The sequence below is a fragment of the Stegostoma tigrinum genome, chromosome 12 (assembly GCF_030684315.1).
Source record: "Stegostoma tigrinum isolate sSteTig4 chromosome 12, sSteTig4.hap1, whole genome shotgun sequence".
In the NCBI taxonomy this organism is placed as follows: Eukaryota; Metazoa; Chordata; class Chondrichthyes; order Orectolobiformes; family Stegostomatidae; genus Stegostoma; species Stegostoma tigrinum.
This window is the reverse complement of record NC_081365.1, coordinates 47,122,143-47,129,271: the sequence shown is the minus strand read 5'-3', so window position 1 is coordinate 47,129,271 and position 7,129 is coordinate 47,122,143. Positions and strand designations below refer to the sequence as shown.

The 7,129-nt window shown below is 47.0% G+C and overlaps 1 non-coding gene across 1 annotated transcript; it reads right to left on the bottom strand.

Annotated features, from left to right (window-relative positions):
* Window positions 1–5,019: 5,019 nt before the first annotated feature.
* Window positions 5,020–5,124, bottom strand: LOC125457368 (U6 spliceosomal RNA). Its single transcript, XR_007248608.1, has one exon. It is a non-coding gene; the product is annotated as a U6 spliceosomal RNA (small nuclear RNA).
* Between the last annotated feature and the right edge of the window lie 2,005 nt (window positions 5,125–7,129).

The window sequence follows — 7,129 nt, the reverse complement described above, 5'->3', positions numbered from 1 at the left end:
AGGTAGGCCAACGTGGACACACATCTTGCGGTGGACTTGACGCTGCGCACATTAATGCTCGCAACTCATACCCCCATTGTGGGCAGTGACCGCAGTACCCTCCCCAAGTCCAAGGTTCAGCCCCTCTATCTGTCCCTTCATGCCCATTGCCCGGGCTAACTGCTGGACGCTCTCTGGGCTCAGGAAACCATCCATGCTGCCTTCCGGGTGGCATCCCCCCATCGGGGGTACGGAGACAGGAGAGTCTGCCTCTGGGTCAGGCTGGGGACGCGCTGTTTCCTCCTTCCCGCCTGGAAGTTCCGAGGGGCCCTCCAGGGCCCCAGTGGCACGTGACTGGGTGTCGGAGGGAGACTCAGGATGTCTCCCATCACCTGGAAGTGCGGTCCTGCTTTCCTTCTCCCTTGAGATCTTTAGCTTCTGCTTTGGGCGGGCCCCCTCCGAATCTCCCTCGTCAGAGGAGCTCTTATAGCCCCCCTGTAGCTGCCTCTTCCCGCCTGATGGTTGCAGTTCCTGGGCCCGCCGACGCGCCTTCCTCCTCGCTTTCCAGACCGTCGTCCACTCCCCTGGGTCGCCTGTCACCGCCTCCATCGACTCCGGGTTGTCGGGGGGAGAGCGAAGCCTGGAGGGGCGCTTTGCTGGCCTCGGGCCCAAACTGCGGGGCTGGGCCCTCCTGCACAACCTGGCCCTCCTGCACATTAGTGGGGTCCTTGCAGGGCCCTGGTGCCTTCCTCGCCTCCAGGGGAGCTGGACCCTCATTGCCCCTGCCGACGACCTGGGCGTAGGTGGTCCCCCGCCCCGGGCATGCCCTATAGAGGTGGCCCGCTTCCCTGCAAAGGTTGCAGCTTTTCTCTTGTGGGCAATCCTTTGCAAGGTGTCCCTCCTCCCTGTAGTTCCTGCAGATGTTGGCTTTGCAGTCGGCCGCCACGTGACCTGACCTACCACAGGCATGGCAGACTTTAGCTTGCCCTGAGTAGGTCAGGTAGCCCTTGCTCCCACCGATCGCGAAGCTGGACGGTGGGTGTACAATGTTCCCGCCCGCGCCCATCCTCAGCTTCACATTGACCTGCCTCTTACTGGTCCAGATGCCGAAGGGGTCCATGATGTCAGTTAGGTCCCCTTTCACCTTCACGTACCTTCCAAGAAAGGTCAGGACATCAACCGCTGGCACGTGCAGGTTGTACATGTGTACAGCCACCATACGGCTACTCTGTGCTGGCTTCACGAACAGCGGGACAGCGGTCAATACAGAGAGGGGGCCCTCACCTCCTTTCTCCTTGAAAACCTCCAGGAAGCGCTCGCAAAGCTTGGCACTCCTGAAGGTCACATCGTTAAAAACGTCCTCCAGGGAAATCCTGCAGGCAGTAAATGTCCGCAGCAGCGAACCCACAACAGTCCAACAGGACCCTCTTCACGAAGAAGGTGCACTCCACAGGTGCACCTTCATCCACCTTCTTCACGGAAACACGGATGGTGTTCCAGACCCCCTCACCTGGGGCACGAGCACTCGCCGCAGCCATCGTTGCAGGTTGGCTGCTCCCCTGAACCAGCGTTAGGCCGAAGCCAGCATTAAGATCCACTGGTTGCAAGGGTGCACAGCCAACCCGACTTCTTCCTTCCACCTCCAACACAGCACTCTCCTCCCCTCGGTCCACAAAAGAGTGGGTCTTTATTTTGTTCCGGATGTAAGCTGGTTCACTGAGCTGGAAGGTTTGTTCCCAGATGTTTCGTCACCATTCTAGGTAACATCAAGAGTGAGCCTCCGGTGAAGCGCTGGTGTTATGTCCCGCTTTCTATTTATCTGTTTTGGTTTCCTTGGGTTGGTGATGTCATTTCCTGCGTTGGTGATGTCATTTCCAGTTCTTTTTCTCAGAGGATGGTAGATTGGCTCCAAATCAATGTGTTTGTTGATGGAGTTCTGGTTGGAATGCCATGCTTCTAGGAATTCTTGTGCGTGTTTCTGTTTGGCTTGTCCTAGGATGGATGTGTTGTAGAACAACACCATTTCATCAGAGGCTCAACTAATGATGTCACCTAGCCTGGTGCTGAAACATCTGAGCGACAACAAGGCAGCTCAGTGAGCCAGTCAACAACCTCGCCCACAACCCGAGCTACAGATCTTTGCCAAAACTTTGAAGAGTGAATAGATTTTCTCATACTTAAATAACATATTTAAAATATACATTTATTTTCCAGAGCAAAACAAGGTTAAACTAAAGTGTAGATAATAGATTCGTGAATATAATCAGCAATTCAGGGAAAAAACTGGTCATAAAAACTTCATAATATAAATTATTCATATGGGTCACAAAATCAAAGAGTTTTGCCAAAGGTCAAATAATTAATTGGCATTTCTTTTTGAATCAGTCCAAAGTATGATGCATTGCCATTGAGATTCTGAATCAGGGTGTATCCTTGGTTAAATGCCTTTCATTTGTTTGATTTATCTGTGGGTGTCTAGCCAGAGTACAAGGCCATTGATGTGTTTTCTGATTTTCTAAAAGTTCTCATGAAACATATACCCTAGAGAGCCAGACTCTGGTTCAGGCAGAAGCCTTGATGTTTAACAGCACTAAATATTTACAGAGAGACAATATCATTGATACACATAGTCTGAATGCCATGTTTACTGATAATACTGCAGAATATAGCCATCTGACTGAACACACCATGCTGATTCCATAACACAGATAGTGACTGAAGGCTAGGCAGGTTCCTTTAGAGAGGAAAGTTACACCATGTGATACCATGTAACTAGCTGAAAAGCACAAGCCTGTCTGGTCTGGAATCTGTGGCATAGTACAGCATCTTCCTCCTTTTACCTTTAAAAGAATGAGCAGCTTTTTAAAAAAAACAACACATAGAAAGATGAATATCGATGTATTGGGCTGAATCTTACTGTTTTTCAGCGAGGTGTGAGCCACATCAAATTTGGTAGAATAATTCTCACTGTGAGGCCGTTTGAGTTTTCTCACTAAATCTTACCAAGCCCACTTTAGCAAGTCATCGCCCACTGGATATCCTGGAATTGACCTTGTAACCATGTTATCTTCAAAAAGCTATTATGCACCCAGACAACGCTGTAGTTCTGAAAGGTGATAATGGGAACTGCAGATGCTGGAGGATCCAAGATAATAAAGTGTGAAGCTGGATGAACACAGCAGGCCAAGCAGCATCTCAGGAGCAAAAAATGCTGACGTTTCGGGCCAAGACCCTTCATGAAGGGTCTAGGCCCGAAACGTCAGCTTTTGTGCTCCTGAGATGCTGCTTGGCCTGCTGTGTTCATTCAGCTTCACACTTTATTATCGCTGTAGTTCTGGAGCTGCCTTGTGTGGTTCCTGACATTTGTCCTGAACGTGGTAAACAAGCAGAAATCGGCACATGCCTTTCTTTCAGGGCCCGAGGGCTCCTGCTGGATCTGGTGGTGCACCCGCAGGACTTTTACTTCCCACAGGTCCTGTAGGGGGTGACATTACACCAGATCATGCTAGCTTGTTCTGTGGTTGTGACATGGTTTATAGCAGACTCAGCTATCTGAGTGAATTCCCAGCGCTGTAGAAAGAAGATAAATGCACTTCTCCATTCCACCAGCATAAGTAACGCTATCTTCTCTCTGATACCTCACACTCACTTGACCTCCAGTACTGGGCCGACTTCCCTGCATGGCTCATGCTCTATCAGTCTCATAAATACGTATAACATCTTTTCTTACTTATCGCCATCAATCCCAGACTGTGATACCACGAAGCCTGCAATGCCTACTCACTCACTCATCAGTATGATCAGTAATAACTGAGCCTCCAGTTGTCATCTTCTGTAAGAATCACCTTTCTCTTATTCCAGAAGCAAAACAGCTCACAATAAGGCAAAACGAGTCAAGATGGGAGGTATGCTGCCCACCTTTCAGCTCCTCACCTCTTATGAGTGGAGGGTCCTGATGCTGAATGCCTCAAGTAGGGCTTTAACTGTATTGGAGGCTGTCCTTGACTTACAGTGCAAGGATCTCCTGAACAAAAGCTATCCCCATTGGCCAGACTCAGGCCTTTCATAACCATGGCAAGCTTCCTGGCTTTGTGTCTAGGTTAAATGGCATGGGATGTAACAGTAAGATGAACTTGGTATGTCTAACTGAGGGGCAATACCCAAAAAGGCAATGCAAGGCAAAGATGCTTGTCCAGTCCGTGAGCAAGGTGTGACTCCCTAAATGCAAAGTCTCATGGCTGTGGCATTACAATGATAGAACACAGAACACCAAACAGTACAACACAGTACAAGCTCTTCATCCCACGATGTTGTGCCAAACTTTTACCCTAAACCTAAGGTCTATCTAAACTCCTCCACTGCCTTATACTAACATCCACATGCCTATCTAATAGCTGCTTAAATGCCCCTAATGAGGCCGACTCCACTACCCTCTACAGCAATTCATTCCACCACTCTCTGAGTAAAGAACCTACCTCTGACCTCTCCTCTATATCTATTTCCACTCACTTTAAAACTATGCCCCCTTGTAATAGCTACCTCCACACTAGGAAAAAGTCTCTGGCTGTCTACTCTACCTATACTTCTGATCATTTTGTGCACCTCTATCAAGTCACCTCTCATCCTTCATTGTTCTAAAGAGAAAAGGCCTAGCTCTCCCAACTTTTCCTCGTAAGACCTTCCTTCCATTCCAGGCAACATCCTGTTGCTCGAGCAGCCCAGGGTGCTGCATTGAAGTGCACTAACATTCTGTAAGAGTCAGAGATGTGGCCTGTGGGCTGATAGAGGCTAGCATAAGTTGGATGTTAGTGTCTTAGCATGGGGCCATGTGGCCAGCCTCATGGCTAGTGTTTGAGATGTTACTGCCTTATGTCCAATGTAGAGGTCTTTTGGAGCAAGAGGACAATTGAAATGTCAAGAACCTACTTTTAGTTCCCATTTTAAATTCAGAGATGTTATTATACACATTTGGAGCAGGTGAGACTTGAACCTGGGGCTCCCAGTCCAGGGGTAGGGACAATGCCAGTGTATCACAAGAGGATCCTTATGGAATGTTTCACAAATTTGCTTGCCATCCTGGCACAAGTGCCATATTAATCTTCTGTGTATCATTCCAATTTTTCTGGCATGATATCTTCATTATGAAAGTCATCAACCTGTGAGACAGCTTCTTCTATGCTTTCACACGATTAGACCATTCGAACCTGCATTTATATGAAAATCTATAACATAGAGCATAGAACATAGAACAATATAGCGCAGAACAAGCACTTCGGCCTTCGATGTTGCGCCGACCTGTGAACTAATCTAAGCCTTTCCCCCTACACTATCCCATCATTATCCTTATGCTTATCCAAGGACTGTTTAAATGGCCCTAATGTGGCTGAGTTAACTACATTGGCAGGCCGGGCGTTGCACGCCCTTATCACTCTCTGAGTAAAGAACCTGCCTCTGACATCTGTCTTAAATCTATCACCCCTCAATTTGTAGCTATGCCACGGCGTACAAGCTGAAGTCATCACCCTCGGAAAAAGACTCTCACTGTCCACCCTATCTAATCCTCTGATCATCTTGTATGTCTTTATTAAATCCCCTCTTAGCCTCCTTCTTTCCAATGAGAACAGACCCAAGTCCCTCAGCCTTACTTCATAGGGCCTGTGCTCCTGACCAGGCAACATCCTGGTAAAGATAACAAAGTGTGAGGCTGGATGAACACAGCAGGCCAAGCAGCATCTCAGGAGCACAAAAGCTGACTTTTCGGGCCTAGACCCTTCATCAGAGGCTCTAGGCCCGGCCCGAAATGTCAGCTTTTGTGCTCCTGAGATGCTGCTTGGCCTGCTGTGTTCATTCAGCCCCACACTTTATTATCTTGGATTCTCCAGCATCTGCAGTTCCCATTATCTCTGAACATCCTGGTAAATCTCCTCTACACCTTTTCCAATGCTTCCACATCCTTCCTGTAATGGGGCAACCAAAACTGCACACAATATTCCAAATGAGGCCGCACTAGCGTTTTGTACGGTTGCAGCATGTCATCATGGCTCCGGAATTCAATCCCTCTTCCAATAAAACCTAACACACCGTAAGCCTTCTTAACAGCACTGTCAACCTGGGTGGCAACTTTCAGGGATCTATGTACATGGACACCAAGATCCCTCTGCGCATCCACACTACAAGAATCGTTCCACTGACCCAGTATTCTGCCTTCCTACTATTCTTCCCAAAGTGAATCACCTCACATTTATCCACATTGAACTCCATTTGCCACCTTTCGGCCCAATTATGCAGTTTATCCAAGTATCCCTGCAATTTAACTTCTATCTTATATGCATATAACTTATATGCTTTGCCCTAATTCAAGTTGAGTTAACTTTCCACAAGCTCACTTACCACACCTTCGAATTATTTATTCCTTTCTTTCCAACAATGTGTCATAGATGCGTGGTTAGATGGTGAAAGCATGGGAAGGAAGAACAGTATGGATCTGTCCCAAACATGAGAGCTGCCAGTGAGAGTACAAAACTGGATGGAGAAGTAGCATGTGGATTTAGCACAGCTGTCCAAAAATATTAACAAATTGCTTTACACTTAACTGTCATAGATTTTACAGGATGAACAGTGCTGTAAGACTATTTGGCTGAGGATAGTGAGGAGAAGAGGTGATATGTAGGATATCTCTTTTCCTGCACACATCTTGGAGGAGCACAAATGCATAACAGACTCTTATTGGACATAATTTGATGATCACCAAACGTACATAATAGTCAAGCAGTCAAAATGTTAACAGCCATTGCACTAGTGGAATTTTTTATTTGTCACATAAAAGAGAATTTGGTAAAATAGTCAGTCACCAGAATGTGATTGTATCCTTGGACATAGAAAATGTCAATCACCGCAATCTTGTACTATGGATGAGAAGCAATCTTGTATGGAATGAAAGTTCACTTCATTGTTGGGTTTCATGGAAGTGACACATTTCACATGACTTGATTAGTTGATCAATATCCTTTTTACATGCTGAGCCAGCATATGGATTCACAACGCCAATCTAATTTTTTTCTGTACCCATGTGACCTACAAATAGACATCTGGCATATTCTAATGTCCTAAAGCTTTCAAAATTATGGCTTGTTTGTGTCTTTGAAAATTA